The 17,187-nt window shown below is 36.5% G+C and overlaps 1 long non-coding RNA gene across 1 annotated transcript in view; it reads left to right on the top strand.

Moving 5' to 3' along the window:
* Nucleotides 1–17,187, top strand: part of LOC132345185 (uncharacterized) — an 80,462-nt gene that overhangs the window by 40,308 nt on the left and 22,967 nt on the right. Inside the window, exon 2 of the long non-coding RNA XR_009494378.1 lies at nt 12,406–12,543. This is a non-coding gene — a long non-coding RNA (uncharacterized lncRNA). The remainder of the gene's footprint in view (nt 1–12,405; nt 12,544–17,187) is intronic.

Here is a 17,187-nt window from a genome sequence, read left to right as displayed (position 1 = left end):
AGGAGAGTGAAAAAGTTGGCTTAAAGCTCAACATTCAGAAAACAAAGATCATGGCATCCAGTCCCATCACTTCATGGGAAATAGATGGGGAAACAGTGGAAACAGTGTCAGACTTTATTTTTGGGGGCTCCAAAATCACTGCAGATGGTGACTGCAGCATGAAATTAAAAGACACTTATCTCCTTGGAAGAAAAGTTATGACCAACCTAGACAGCATATTCAAAAGCAGAGACATTACTTTGCGAACAAAGGTCCATCTAGTCAAGGCTATGGTTTTTCCTGTGGTCATGTATGGATGTGAGAGTTGGACTGTGAAGAAAGCTGAGTGCCAAAGAATTGATGCTTTTGAACTGTAGTGTTGGATAAGACTCTTGAGAGTCCCTTGGACTGCAAGGAGATCCAACCAGTCCATTCTGAAGGAGATCAGCCCTGGGTGTTCTTTGGAAGGAATGATGCTAAAGCTGAAACTCCAGAACTTTGGCCACCTCATGCGAAGAGTTGACTCATTGGAAAAGACTCTGATGCTGGGAGGGATTGGGGGCAGAAGGAGAAGGGGATGACAGAGGATGAGATGGCTGGATGACATCACTGACTCGATGGACATGAGTCTGAGTGAACTCCAGGAGTTGGTGATGGACAGGGAGGCCTGGCGTGCTGTGATTCATGGGGTCGCAAAGAGTTGGACACGACTGAGCGACTGAACTGAACTGAACTGAACCGAATAATGACACAAATACAGAGACAGTACTTAATAATTTATTAAAAGATGTCCTCAAACATAATATATATATATATAAACACTATATATATACATATATAAACATTATATATATATACATATATACATATTTTATATACACACACACACACACACACACACACACACACAATCAGCTATTAAAGAACACATTTAGTTTGGGAAAAGGAGAACAACGTTTAGAATCAGACTGAGTCTCTCTGAGAAATCTATCCTTGCTGGGACCTGTCACTTCAGGATAACCCTTGTGTGTTGTTCTGTACCCAGTAACTTTTACCCTATTCATAGGGTCAGCTTAAAAGATGAGGAAAATATAGACTGTAAGACAATGTTCAGTGTTAAAAAATGGAAAGGTTAACAAAGTCTTCTCTGCCCAATGACTCAGGTCAGCTCACTTTGCATTTTTTTTATCTTGTAAAAGAAATAGATTCAAAGTGCAGAAACAGAGGAAATGAGCTTTTAAGTAGGTGGTGGAAGAAAAACCACCCCGATAAAAATTATTAACAGTACTAAGAGGGCTCTGAATGCCCGACAAGGCATGTTTACCAGAAGAAAGATTGAGTTGGCTGGCACCTCCCAAATGTGCATACTCAGGAGTTAGGGACACATGTGCTTTTGTGTGTTTTCTCAGAGGAGTTTTTCAGATGCCTGTCTTTTCTAATCACAGGCATATTTTTAAATTGAACATAAGGGATTTCCATAGAGGACATAGAGATGTAAAGGTCCATTAGGAAGTTATCTCATATTTAAATGCAAAAAGACATTAAAATCCCACTACCTTTTCCATAGTTTGTTTTCTTTATTTGAAACAGTTGGGAATTTAAAAAAAAACAAAACTGATTAAAAAAATTTTTTTATAACCCTTTCAAGAAGTTCATTTTTGGACTGAGCTCAAACATACAGTGAGTAAGCCAAAAAATGGACTATTTTCACAAAGAGTTGAGTGATGGAAAGCAGAAACTGTCATGGAAAGTGTTATGTGAATACTCTCATTTAAAAAAAAAAAAAGAATGTGGATTGGAAGTAGGCATTTCTTTACTTTTTAAAAACCCTGGCAAGTTATTTCCCTTTGGAGAATGATCATTTGAGCTAATTTGCCTGCATTCCAAATATTATGGATCTTGTGACAGTATGCATGTATTTTTTTGACAAGTTTCCCCCTGGTCTGTGGGCAAACTCTGAACATATCTCAAGCAAAAGTCAAGGCTGTTCACACTGTAACTGGAGTGACTATCTTATTGATTTTGATTGACAGGCTTTTGTAATGTGTAATTCACTTGCTAATGTAAATTGTGAATATAATTTATATGTATACTTCCGTTAGCTCCCACTAAAATATGGCAGTAAGTTATATTCTTTGATGGACTATTCATAAATTATTTCAGCAGCTGTTGAAAAGCATAGGGCAGTGTTTCTCAAAGTTTGGTCCCCCTTCAGCATCACCTGGGAACTGGTTAGGAATGCAGATTCCCAGTCCCTAACGCAGGGTTACCAAATCAGAAACTCTGGGGGTGGATCCCAGCAATTTGTCAAGCTGTCTAGGAAGGGCTAACCATTGAGAACCTATGCTACAGAATATCATAGGAATTGCAGGCATAAGGCGAGCAGAACTATTTACTACTCTAAAAAGAACCCAAATATCTTTTGAAAAACTTTTTATCTTCGAACAAATTTGCCTGAATAAAAGGCCATCCCATCAGTGGTTTTAACATTTTCACATTCATTCAACATAATCTAAGTGTTTGAGAATTCCTTAAATATTCATCATATGGATTGTTTAATTTGGGATGATTCTGACATGCTAGCTACTATTAATTTTCCAGATGCTAATTTTGGATGCAGTGAGATTCAGAAAAAAAATTTAATTCTGTTAAACAAAACTCCAAGAAGATCTCTGTTAACTTCAGCATTTGAGAAATATCCCCAAAGTGAGGATTAATGGTAATATCACAATGACTGAAAAATTATGGGATTACTCCACTTGAAAACAATCTTCCTTCTGTCATTTGTAATTTTCTTCACATAACTTAGTAAAAAGGATTGAGAAATACTGTCAGATAATATCTATATCCTGACTAATAAGTATATATAAAACCCTTAAATTATATTTAATAAATGCCATTTTATTATGCTGGGACTCCATTTCTCTTGGCAAGCTTTCATTGATTTCTATTGCCAAAAAGAAGGAAAGAAAAACAGAGTTGCAGGGTACAAAGAGGAGTCAGGGAATGCAATCTTTAAACCTGGTTCTGCCATGGGCACCGTGTAGATGTGAACAAGACATGTGACCTCTCGAGGTCTCTCTTTTCTCCTCTCTGAAATGGAAAGGTGAATTAAGATCTCCGAATCCTGCTTCAATTAGCTCTTATAGTATAACAGACTGTTATAAACACAGGGCTTAAAACAGCAACTATTCACTATTTCTTATGAGCTGGTAAGTATTCTGGGTGGTTCTCTGATCTCAGTTGGTTTGACCAGTCTCAGCTGGACTCGCTGTGTAGGACAGGGGAGTGGCTGGAAGCTGACCAGTCATGATGGCCTCGTGTGGTTTTTCATCCTCCAGGAGGCAATCTGGGCTTGTTCTCATGCCCATGGCAGGGTTCCAAGAAGACAGAAGCATGCAGTCTTTTGAGGCAGAGATTCTGAACTGGCACAACAATGCAGCTGCCACATTCTATTGGCCAAAGCAGGTCACAAGGCAGAGAGATTCAAAATGTGGGGAAATAGATTCCACTTTCAGTAGAAGCCACCACAGAACTGCATGGCGGAAAGTATGTTACAAGAAAAAGAATTAAGGAGGCTTTTGCCATAAGGCCACCTTCCTAGTTTTACAATACTGTGAGATATCAGGAAATACGGTAAATACAAAGCTATAGAATGCTCACTGTGGAGTGTTTCAGGTGTACAGAAATACTTAGAAAAATGAAAGATGCAGAAAGGATATAACATATTTGTAAAAACTGGAGTAACCATGTTTTAAGCAATGCTTCTCTTTAATTATTGTCTGAATTTCATATAAAGTCTGCTTCATCAACTGGATAAATATTTGACTGCTGTTCAGTAAATTGCATTAGTTTACTTTAACTGTATGCTCAGCCTTATTCAGGCATCCTACATTAGGCAATGTAGTGTGTAATGCATCTCTGCAGGTGACCAGAGCTATTCTCTGTATGAGGTAAATTAAAACTCATATTTTAAAAATTAAACATTCTTGCACTTCATGATTTCAATATTTAATTATAACCTGTGTCAAGGCCTAATCTCTGACTGAGTCAGGCATGAAATTAACCAAAAAAAAAAAAGAAAGAAAAGCAAAAGCATAGGAGTTCTTCTACACTGTAAAAATAATGTGGTTTCTTTAGTTGCACAGTGATGTTTATACCCATTTTATAAAGAGGACTCCACTAGCCAAGAAGTTGGGAGACTAAGTTGCTATATGTGGTAACAGTGACCTGTTCAGAAAAATCAGTAACCTGAAGTGTTGTTTATTAATTTTCACAGGAAACCAAATCTGTGTTTTTAAAGAGATAAATTATTGACCTTATTTTAAACGATGATAGACAATAAAGTAAATGTGTTGATATCCAAAGTAGAACAAAAATGAAATATATCCAATAGTGCATTTGTTAAAAACGTCATGTTTGTCTCCATTTATACTTTCTGTTGGTTTTTCAAAAATTTCTTATATGAAAAAAAATCCACACAAGCTTTTTTAAGGAATATGTACTTATAAATATAATAATAAATGTTGCAAATTTTCCTATCTACAACAATTTTCATAGAATTAAAAGATTACATTGATCAGGAGAGGGATATACTGCATTAGAGGAGGCAATTGTTTGGAGGTTAGTAAAACTGGATAGCGATAGGCCAGTGAATTCACAGCATCATGTACAGGTTACCAAGTCATGGTGATACAACAGGTAAGTTATGAAGGATGATCACATTATTTTCTTCACCACAAGAGTGAGATGAACTGAAATGCTTCTAACGTTTGACAACATGGAACAGAGGGTTTAATTGAGCTTTGTTGGTTTAATTGTTTCCTTGGTTTAATGAGTCCCTTGCCATGCAGTCGTATTACATGAAAAAGTCACAGGTAAATAGTAAGCAGGCTTGGAGGCATATATGTCTGTAGGTCTACCTTAAGACATGGGTTTGTACAGTAAGCAGAGGATGTGGACACGAAGGGATGAATTTGTATACAAACAGGTTGTTCCAAGCCTGGGTGGTCAAGGACAGTTTGGATTCTGCAGTCTTGATGCTTCTTCACTAAGTTTGGTTGCAAACATGCCACCACTGATTTTATATATATTATGCATATAAATGTGTACATATGAAAAAGATTAAATATCTACAACATTTAAAATAGTTAATATTTAACAAACATTACCCAATAAAAATTAGCAAAACTTAGTAAGACTCTAAATGTTATTATGAAAATACAGATTTAAACAACAATGAAATATAATTTCATACCCAATAGGTAGGCAATAATATAAAATCTGATAATATTGTATCTTGTACAAGATGTTGAGAAATAAGAACTCCTAAACCGTTTTGGAGAGGAATTTGATGATATCCAGTAAATGTGAATATTTACATATCCTTAGATCCTGCTTTTTCGTATCTTTGTACTAGATTGTTTATCATACATTTATCTTAACAGTAAAAATTTGGAAATAGCAAAAAATATCTTTAGTTGTATTAATAGATTGTGGTAATTCTTATGTGAAATAATATATCTTTAGTTGTATTAATAGATTGTGGTAATTCTTATGTGAAATAATATATAGTGATTAAGTACATTAGAGCTATATATATATGAATGTGGATAAAATAATGAAAGTCTTCAGCAAATATAAAAATGTTGTAAAATGATGTGTCTGGTAGGGAATGATTAAAGACATTTAGAAACATGCCATTCTATTCATGGATACATATCCTTGAAATGTATTAAAATGTTCATGGAATTGTAAACACAAAATTGAACTACTTCCCTTCCTTCCTCCTTCCTGCATTCCATTTCTACCTTCCTTTCTCTTCTCCTTCCTTCCTTTTTCTTTCCTTTTCAAGTGAAACTGTAATGTTTTTTAAAATATATGAAGAAATATTACTAAAGGTTCAGTTTTGTTAAAAATGGGTGTAGTAAAAAGTATTTATCTTATTCTCCATATATTTTATAATTTAACAAAAATATTATTTCTGTTTTTTTCAGATTTAATGATTATTCCATATTGGTGAATCTTTAACATTTGTAGATTGCTCCCCTTCACTCCCCAGTTAGGTTTCTGCCTTGTATCTAACTATTTAGGACCCAAACAAGCACATATGGTAAATGCCTGTTTCAGTGCCATGTTATAAACTACTTACAGAGTAACAGTTCTGGCTCTAGCATCCGTATTATAAAGTATTCTACGGTGTTTTGAATTTGGCATTCAGAAGTTGGCTTCTCTGAGTAAACAAGAGGGTGAATCATTATGTAATGTTTTCATGCCAGGAATATAAGAAAGATTGCCTACTGGTTTTTTTCAGTATTTATACTATTAGTCAAAGATATTTCAATTAAAAACTGAGATATGCTCTCTGCTATATGAAAATCACTATTCTGTCTGTAAAAGCCTTGACCCAATAATCAAACTGGTTTTGGTGAATATTCGTATTATATGATTTGCCACTGATGAGTGACATCTTCATTGATGTTCCTCTTCTTTACAGGATGCATACCCACAGTGGGTGCTTTTGTCTATAGCAACTACCCTGATCACACTAACACATAACTGTCTGCTTGTAAATTTAGCAGTGGAAAAATCCTGGCTGTAAAATCCAGGTAACCTAATGGGAGATGAGACAAGTACCTGAGTCAACAAGAACCACTTGATCAGGTGGGAGATAGTGGCTACTTAGCTTCCCCCGCCTCAATAAATCTTTTATCGTCAAGTTTATGGAAAAACTGACTTGTCACAAACCTTTATCCAATAATTTTGATGGGGCATATAATTTATTAGAGTGTATTCCAGTGGTAAGTTCTGTAGTAACACATTATCTTAGAGAATTTGTAAAGCCCTCTAAGTTGTGAGTCTTGCAGATGAGGAAACTAAAGATTGGGTTTAAAAAATTGCCTTTGTTAAGCAATGAGGAAGTGGAAAGGTGGATTTCACCTGGTAAGGCTGATTTGAAAATCCACATACTTAATCTCTTTCCAGTGCTTTCTTCTGGTATCACTGTATTAGCAACAGTGAAACTCTCTACTATAGCAAAATATAGTATTACTGCTTATCATATAATGTTGGAAATTTTTAGTGCCAAATCCTAGGACAAACAATTTATGAAAGGAAAGGGAAGAAAAGTGAAAGAGATAAAATAATACATCCCAGGAGCCAACTCTTTATCAAGGCAATACAATAATAAAGGAACAATCTTGTTTGCACCTTTGTCATTTCCTCTCAAAGACTGTGTTGCTCAGATCATATTTTCATAAGCTGTCTCTGATACTTAAATTTGCACTCAAGAATACCTACATACATGAAAAAGCTTTTGAAGTTTTTAAATTTGTGATTAATAATAAACTTCAAAACTAGAAGTATTCATAACATACCTTCCTACACGGAGTTCCAGATAATATCTGTTTCAAGGTTTCTGGCATAAGTCAGGAAGACCAAGATGAGACCATCAAGTTCTCGTAAAATCCAAGTGACCTATTCATCTCTTTCCTTTGGTGACTTGAAAATTTTAGTTATCAATCTCTGGTTTAATCTGAATCAGTTGTTCTTTCATTCACAATTTGGGATTCACAATGAAAATACTAACTTCTGGTGCTTATGTTATATCTGTATCTCTCAAATTTTAGGTTGCTACTCATTAATGGTTTAGGGAAAACTAGTAGTTGTCAAATTAGTAAGATAGCAAACAGCATTAAGAAAGAAAATAAAAGGAAAATAGAATATGATAAACATCTTAGTATATGACTTATCATAAAGGCTTCTCTGGTGGCTCAGACAATAAAGAATCTGCCTGCAATGTAGGAGACTTGGAGTTGATCCTTGGGTATTCTTCATTTCAGTTCAGTTCAGTTCAGTCGCTCAGTCGTGTCCGACTCTTTGCGATGCCATGAATCACAGCACGCCAGGCCTCCCTGTCCATCACCAACCCCCAGAGTTCACTCAAACTCATGTCCATCGAGTCAGTGTTGCCATCCAGCCATCTCCTCCTCTGTCGTCCCCTTCTCATCCTGCCCCCAATCCCTCCCAGCATCAGAGTCTTTTCCAATGAGTCAACTCTTCGCATGAGGTGGCCAAAGTACTGGAGTTTCAGCTTTAGCATCATTCCTTCCAAAGAACACCCAGGGCTGATCTCCTGTAGGATGGACTGGTCGGATCTCCTTGCAGTCCAAGGGACTCCCAAGAGTCTTCTCCAACACCACAGTTCAAAGCATCAATTCTTCAGTGCTCAGATTTCTTCACAGTCCAACTCTCACATCCATACATGACCACAGGAAAAACCATAGCCTTGACTAGACAGACCTTTGTTGGCAAAGTAATGTCTCTGCTTTTCAATATGCTATCTAGGTTGGTCATAACTTTCCTTCCAAGGAGTAAGTGTCTTTTAATTTCATGGCTACAGTCACCATCTGCAATGATTTTGGAGCCCTCAAAAATAAAGTCTGACACTGTTTCCACTGTTTCCCATCTATTTCCCATTAAGTGATGGGACCGGATGCCATGATCTTAGTTTTCTGAATGTTGAGCTTTAAGCCAACTTTTTCAGTCTCCTCTTTCACTTTCATCAACAGGCTCTTTAGTTCCTCGTCACTTTCTGCCATAAGAGTGGTGTCATCTACATATCTGAGGTTATTGATATTTCTCCTGGCAATCTTGATTCCAGCTTGTTGCTTGCTCCCAGCTTGTTGCTTGCTCCAGCCCCGCGTTTTTCATGATGTACTCTGCATATAACTTAAATAAGCAGGGTGACAATATACAGCCTTGACGTACTCCTTTTCCTATTTGGAACCAGTCTGTTGTTCCATGTCCAGTTCTAACTGTTGCTTCTTATATAGGTTTATCAAGAGGCAGGTCAGGTGGTCTGGTGTTCCCATCTCCTCAGAATTTTCCACAGTTTATTGTGATCCACACAGTCAAAAGCTTTGGCATAGTCAATAAAGCAGAAATAGATCTTTTTCTGGAATTCTCTTTCTTTTTCTATGATCCAACAGATGTTGGCAATTTGATCCTGGTTCCTCTGCCTTTTCTAAAACCAGCTTGAACATCTGGAAGTTCATGGTTCACGTACTTTTGAATCCTGGCTTGGAGAATGTTGAGCATTACTTTGCTGACGTGTGAGATGAGTGCAGTTGTGTGGTAGTTTGAGCATTCTTTGGCATTGCCTTTCTTTGAGATTGGAATGAAAACTGACCTTTTCCAGTCCTGTGGCCACTGCTGAGTTTTCCAGTCACCTCAAGCACTCATAATAACTGACACTTTTGATTACTTATATGCCAAAAGTTGTGCTAATTCCCGTTGTAGCTGGATTGTAAGAATCATGGAGGAAGGCATTCAAAACACAATTCCCAGGCCCCTCCCCTGGACCCTATAATTCACTTCTGTTATGGGGCCCAGGAACTTCTTACTTAGAAACATCTTTGACAATACTTGTTCTTTCCCTGGTGGCTCAGATGGTAAAGCATCTGCCTACAATGCAAGAGATCTGGGTTTGATCCCTGGTTCGGGAAGATTCTCTGGAGAAGGAAATGGCAGCCCACTCCAGTACTCTTGCCTGAAAAGTCCCATGGAAGGAGGAACCTGGTAGGCTACAGTCCATGGGGTATCAAAGAGTCAGACACGACTGAGTGACTTCACACACATACAGTCACATGGGGCCCAGGAACTTCTTACTTAGAAACATTTTTGCCAATACTTGTTCTTTCTTTTTAAGTTAAAAAAAAAAAAAAACATTGTTTTAGTTAGTATAGTAGATGTGAAGTGGTTTCTGTGGCTTTGATTTGCATATACCTTATAGCTGATTTGTTCAGCATCTTTTCACGTGCTTTTTGGCCATTTGTATATCATATCTTTAGAGAAGTATTGATTAAAATCCTACATTTACGTTTTGAATTCTCCATGTCTCTTTTTGCACTTAGCCCTCTCTTTCCCTGCCCTCCTCATATGCAGTTATAATGGTGTTATTCATAATAACTGGGTAATGCCAGGCACAGTGCTAAGCACTTTAAATACATATGTTCTTTAATTCTACTAGGTTTTATTTCCATTTTAAAGATAAGAAAACTGAGGCCCAGAGAAGGTTAAGTTGAATGTAGTTCATTAAAAGCCAAGAAGCAGAGACTGATTTCAAAGCCAGTTCTCTCTGGTTTGAAAGTCCATGCTCTTAACCTCTGCATTGGAGGTCTATAGACTAGCGTCTGTTGCTAGCTTATACAGGGAAATTCTGTTTTAGATATGTACCATCTTATACATTTTTAATAATAAGTTTAAGTGACTGAAAAGGATGTAATTTCCCACATATTGTAAATATTATCATTTAAAAACATAACTGTTAGATCAGTCTTTTAAATGTTTCCAAGGGACTCTAAATGCCATGGTGATAAGGTATCCAGAACCACTGATTTAAAAAATTCATGGACAATTATTTTTTTCTTTTGCTTGAAATTGTATTTTTATTATATTACTTCCCCAGAATGTTATCATAATATAACATTTTTCATGCTTGAAAGTCTTTTATTGATCACTCAGACTTTCTGTATCAAAAATATGAATATAAATTAAAATTGAATTTTAAATAATTTCTTATAAATATAAAGCTGTCAGTGTTAAGGATTCCTTCTGATTGTGTTGTTATTATAATTATTAGTATAGCAGTCAGCTATTAAAATAAAAAATAGATTACAGATTTTGAAAACTTATCAATAACTATAACAAGTAAATTTCTATTGGAAATACACCTTTTTAGTAGGATAGATGAAGCTGTTTTGATACCTTGATTAAAGGAGAATCTGTGCATAACAGTCTTTCAACTTGTCCCTTTGACACTCCAGAGCATTGTAATTATAAAATAATGCAACAAATAATGCAAAAAAATAAACAACAAATAATGACATGTGAAAAGGATGCTTTTTCATTGTTGTTTTTCAGTTGAGAGGAGCTAATTTGAAAGGAGTTGTAGGGAAGGGAACCTGACTGGTGTGCTGCCTTTATCACATACACGAGCCCTCTAAAATAGGGCAAGTTTAGAAAAGGACACATATAGCAATAATGGACCTGGAAATTGATTCTTTAAAAATTATTCATCCATTTTACTCCTTACAGGTGCTCTGTGTACCCTGGGGGTTGAAGACCACTATACTGCACTAGATTAGTAAGTGAGGGAGTGACCTCTCAAGGCTCCAGCCCAACCCCACTCAGTTCAGTTCAGTTCAGTCACTCAGTCGTGTCCAACTCTTTGCGAACCCATGAACTGCAGCACGCCAGGCCTCCCTGTCCATCACCAACTCCCGGAGTTCACCCAGACTCACATCCATCGAGTCGGTGATGCCATCCAGCCATCTCATCCTCTGTCGTCCCCTTCTCCTCCTGCCCCCAATCCCTCCCAGCATCAGGGTCTTTTCCAATGAGTCAACTCTTCGCATGAGGTGGCCAAAGTACTGGAGTTTCAGCTTTAGCATCATTCCCTCCAAAGAAATCCCAGGGCTGATCTCTTTCAGAATGGACTGGTTGGATCTCCTTGCAGTCCAAGGCACTCTCAAGAGTCTTATCCAACACCACAGTTCAAAAGCATCAATTCTTTGGCGCTCAGCTTTCTTCACAGTCCAACTCTCACATCCATACATGACCACAGGAAAAACCATAGCCTTGACTAGACAGACCTTTGTTGGCAAAGTAATGTCTCTGCTTTTGAATATGCTATCTAGGTTGGTCATAACTTTCCTTCCAAGGAGTAAGCGTCTTTTAATTTCATGGCTGCAGTCACCATCTGCAGTGATTTTGGAGCCCAAGAAAATAAAGTCTGACACTGTTTCCACTGTTTCCCCATCTATTTCCCATGAAGTGATGGGACCAGATGCCATGATCTTCGTTTTCTGAATGTTGAGCTTTAAGCCAACTTTTTCACTCTCCACTTTCACTTTCATCAAGAGGCTTTTTAGTTCCTCTTCACTTTCTGCCATAAGGGTGGTGTCATCTGCATATGATATTTCTCCCAGCAATCTTGATTCCAGCTTGTGCTTCCTCCAGCCCAGCATTTCTCATGATGTACTCTGCATATAAGTTAAATAAGCAGGGTGACAATATACAGCCTTGATGTATTCCTTTTCCTATTTGGAACCGGTCTGTTTTTCCATGTCCCCCCAAAAATAGACTTGACTGTCTGCTAAGAATTTTGCACATGTGATCTTGTGTCATTGTTGGAACAATTTGGCAAGGTAGGATTATGTTTAGTGTATATATAAAGAGAGTAATTTGTCTAGATTACAGAAATTTTATGTAGCTGAGCAAAAATCTGAACTCATTCTGTCTCCTTTTTTAATTCTTTATTACTCATGTCAACTAGAAGCAATATAATTCAATTCAAATAATTCTTGTTTGACTTTTTTTCAGACTTCTACAGTACCATTACTTTGTCTTCTTTTTAATTCACAGGAGGAGTAATGAGCTGAACCTAAGTGTGTCTGTGTTTGATAGACTCTGAGGAGGAGAGTTTTTTGAATAGAGAAGATTTCTGGTATCCACCATCTGCCTTTGGCCATGGACCACTCTCTGGACAATTTCAGTATGAAGGTGGGCAAAATCACATACTAATTTTGAAAGGGTGCAGAGCTGAGGACCCTTTGCTCATACTTTTCTAAATTATAAGATTGTGACTCAGATTTTATGTAGGAGAGAAAACTGTCCATTGTTGGGTGGTGGGGCGGTGGGGCAGGGGGTGGGCAGTGTCACTGGATAAAAACATTTTCTTTTTTTAAAGTAAGATCATTGTGAAACTAAATCACTAAAATTTTGGATAGCTTCATTTCTAAGAACTCAGATTTTAAAAGTATATATGAGACCTGACTATGTAATTTATTCATGAGTTATAAGGTAATGTTAGGTTTAGCTTTCATTCTATAAATAGAGCAATAAAAGCACAGACCAACACCTTTCAGTTACCCTGTAAGTAACTTCATGGTTAGATGTATCTGATATACTGAGCATAAAGCCATTTTCTATCACATAATGAAAATATTTGGAAAACCACTAAAGCGATTAGAGTTATAGAACTCTTAACATTGTAATTGTCTGATTCCATTATTAGAGTGGATAGTATTTGGAAATGTTTTCATTTCCAAGTAAATGGCAGGGTATCATTCGAGATTACTAGTTGATTGTCCCACGCCTTTTCTTTAAAGACTAAAGTACAATCAGGTCAAAAAGAGAAAAAGGAAGGTCAAAAGGTAAAAGGAGAGGTTTAAAATTAGGGCCTTTTTTGACGTTGGTATTTCTTTAGGTGACAGATAAGTAAATAAAAATTATTAAAAAGTTCATAAACAGACAAGATGTTTGTAGAAAAATAATATTTGAATCGTTCCTTCCCCCAAATCTAATGCTTGAATAGTTCTTTCCCCAAATTCTTGCATGAACTTTATAAAGAAAATAAACATATACATAAACAGAAAATGAGCCTCTTGCTTGTTAGGTAAAACATTAATTACAGAAACCTTTTTTTTAAAGGATTCCTTTCTTAGACACTGCTGGCATTTCTTCCTGCTATCTTTTGCATCTTGCCTCTTATATAATTTCACTGCTTTTTAGAGGCTTTATTACAAAGCAGCCAGGCTTAAAACAATGAGATGAAACCGACTTTACTACTTTTTAAATACATTGTAGGAATAGGATCAGAAAAAGGTAGAACAGGAGAGTTTTGGATAATGAGTAGACTTCAATTATCTGAATTACCTGGACATCCCTTATCCAAGCAATGCACATTTAATTATGGCTTACCTCCTTATTCCTCCATAAATTTGTGGAAAAGCCCAGGAAAAAGGGGAGGCATATTCATGAGCCAAGAACTTGGTTGAACACACAGAAAGAGAAAAAAAATAGCAGTTCAACATCAGCTTTTATTCAGGAAAAATCCACTTAGTGAAGCTGCTTTGAAGGAGGGATAAACACTGGCGGACAAATTGGTCCATCATGGGACGGGTTTTACAAGATAAGTGAACACTTGCTTCTTTGAATCCGAGAGCTATGCTGCAACCTGACAAATCCTAGGCACAGTTTATCAAACAGCCGCAACAGGTTCCTTGGAGATCTCACAAATGACATTTCTTTACGTGCAACTTGATAAGTGTAATTCCCCATCTCCAACTTTTCCTGTATTGCTTCATATCTAATCTGATTCTTTCTTCAAGAATTGTTTTATGCCTCTTAATGTATTGTGGGGAATTTGCTTTTAGGCTCTTGGGTAACAAGGGGAAAATGAATTGCAATCTAGTAGAATCTTGACAATATAACCATTACATAGTGAGTGCTATAGCCAACAAAGAAAAGAAAGATGAAGAGAGCAGTGTTTGATTCTGGTAAATTGTATCCATCACAATTTTGCTTCTGTAGAATAAATAGAGTATATGAAATAGCTAAGGATAATCTATTAGTCATTTACTCAGTTGAACAGCAGAAGGGGGTCATTCCATTCTGGGAGAACTGTGAGTGTCCTTTCAAAAAAGATACAATTACTGTTATTTTGCAAACAATTATTAGATGCATTTAATAAATGATACTTACCAGACAACAGTTACAAAGTATGTCCCTGTAAATAAGAAAAACACACAACTCTTCTGATGAGAAAGCTACTTTTTTTTTTTTTTATTTCTAAGATCAGAGAAAGGACTGACCAAAAAAAAAAGTAATTTCACCTTTTGAAATACTGTATTTCTGAAGTCATTAAGCCTCTGTTATATGCATAATATCTAGTAATTACTGTGTTAGTACAGTTCAGTGGAAGGAAAATATTCTTTGCATGAACAGTCCAAGGAATATCACAAAACATTTCAGTTTTTGCCCTATTCAGGACGTCGTGGTTCTTCCAGTTTGAACCTTGGATCGGTATCTTGAAGCCCGTTTCCTTTCTGATCTACCTCCTCCTTGTTTTCTGCAAAATCTCACTTGGTCTCAGGTCCTCTGCCCTCAAGAGAAAGTTTGTCTTTCCATTGATGAAAGAGAAATAACTATAAACCATTTAGTGTTTTCTTTCTAATTTTGACCACCTCTCACTGATTTATCAAATGTGGGAAGGTCAAAGAAAGAAAATGGGGAGAAGAAAGAAAATCTCATCTTGCCAAATAACTCATAAACTAACATTTTAAGCATTTATACCATATTTTTAAACTTGACTGCAATTTTAAAATATCTTAAAATTTCCATGCACATTTAAGGAAAGAACCTACAAACAATATATATAGTAATGAAAGTTTGAGATGAATATGGAACTAAAATAGCATCATTTGACTTAAATTTTACTTAAAAATTATTTTTTAAGCATTATTAAGTTAAAAATCATGTATCTATTCTAATATGTTACTGTTCCAGTGATGATAATCATGATAGCTAATGTTATTGACCAGCTAATATGTGCCTGATACAGTTCCATACACTTCAGAGTTATTTCATAATGGAAGATTAAATAAATGGTCATTATTCTAAGATACTGGATCTGGGTGAGCTTAAAATATTGTGGCTTGTGTTTTTCTAATGGTTTCTGGGATTGGAACCTGATTACTGGAGTTCAAGGGGTAAAAGATCAGTTTGTGAAACTCTTGGGTTTATTACTCTTCTTAACATTTTAGAGAGACTGGAGTTGAAGAAAATAAATCCTAATGTTAATCTTCACTTGCTCACATTCATCTCTGAAACTCTTGAAAACATTGTTTTTCTGGAGATGAAGCAATCTTTTATGTGACTATTCCAACTGGTTAAGCACCTGTAAGCAAATAATGAACATGCTTGTAATTCAGTAATTCCACAGCTTGTAGAATAATGTGTCAGTGTCCACTCTGGAATGAATGTTGTTTATGCCACTTTTACTAAATCTTTGGCTCTGGTGTCCTGGACTGCATCTCCTTCCACCAATTATCAGGACACATATATCCCATGAATTTAAGTTGGATACACTTTCTTGGTATCTATGATTTGTCTAATCCTTCTTAAAACATTGAAACTGCTTTTGAGCTGTCTAAAGATCTTTTCAATAGCAAGAATTTAACTTAGAAATTCCAAGATGTACAAAGAAGACATTATGTAAAGATATTCCTTTAGAATATAAAAACAAAGATGAAATTATATATTAAATTCCAAAAAGGAATACCTATTGCCATGGATGCACGGTATTATATTGAAATAGTGTAAAATAGCCAGAAGCCATGATTTCTTGAATAGCACTGTGCTGATAGGCTGCTTTTGTGCACGCAACATCGCTTCAATCATGTCCAACTCTTTTTGGCCCCAAGGACACTGTAGCCCACCAGGCTCCTCTGTCCATGGGATTCTCAGGCAAGAATACTGGAGTGGGTTGTCATTTCCTCTTCCCAGGGATATTCCTGACTCAGGAATCAGACCCATGTCTCTTATGTCTCCTGCATTGCAGGTGGGTTCTTTACCACTAGTGCCACTTGGGAAGGATGCTTTTAGTTGCATCTTAAATTTAAATTTGCTCAAATGGTTAAAAAAAATCATTGGGTCATCTTTCCCCTCTGTCTTCAGCTAGATACCTGTTTCCAGGAGAATGCCAGGTACTGATTAACTTAAATGTATTGTAGGTTATTAAGACCAATCACAATGAAAGGGAAATGGATTTTGCTGATTGGTTTATGTCAGTCTTAGACCATATCAGGAGCTGGGGGTAGCATCACTTTTACCCAGAAACATTCTGTTCCACAATGAAAGTGGAGTAGACTTGATAATGGAGGTAGAACCATAATGTCCAGTACATCTGTATTTTTAGTTTTGGAAGTTTATTGCTGAGGGATTTTTCTCATCTGTCTCATATTTTTGTATCAAAGAAAAATAGAAGCAAGTATTATTGAAAGATTAGAAAGTCTAAATTAAAAAAAAATGTCAAGCTATCTGCAGTTGTTAGGGACAGTCCCCTTTGGATCTCTTGTTTCTGCATGTCTCATGGACAGAGGCACTGATTGCCTTTGTTCCACATCACATTTTCAAAGAGGTTTATACAGTAAACATCCTTGGAAAATGGAGATGGCATTACCCTCTGTGGCAAAGGTCAGGGATGCTTACTGCCCTTTATAAAATATGTGGATGCCCTAAACTTGGGGCCCCTCACTTGTTTGGCACCACCTGACCTACTTTTCTAGCTCTCTGGAATTGGAACTTGGGGAAATGGCACAAATACTGATAAACACTGGCTGCTGATATTGCCATCAGTAATAT

Source organism: Bos taurus, chromosome 4 (genome assembly GCF_002263795.3).
Source record: "Bos taurus isolate L1 Dominette 01449 registration number 42190680 breed Hereford chromosome 4, ARS-UCD2.0, whole genome shotgun sequence".
In the NCBI taxonomy this organism is placed as follows: domain Eukaryota; kingdom Metazoa; phylum Chordata; class Mammalia; order Artiodactyla; family Bovidae; genus Bos; species Bos taurus.
This window is presented reverse-complemented; position numbering and strand designations above follow the sequence as displayed.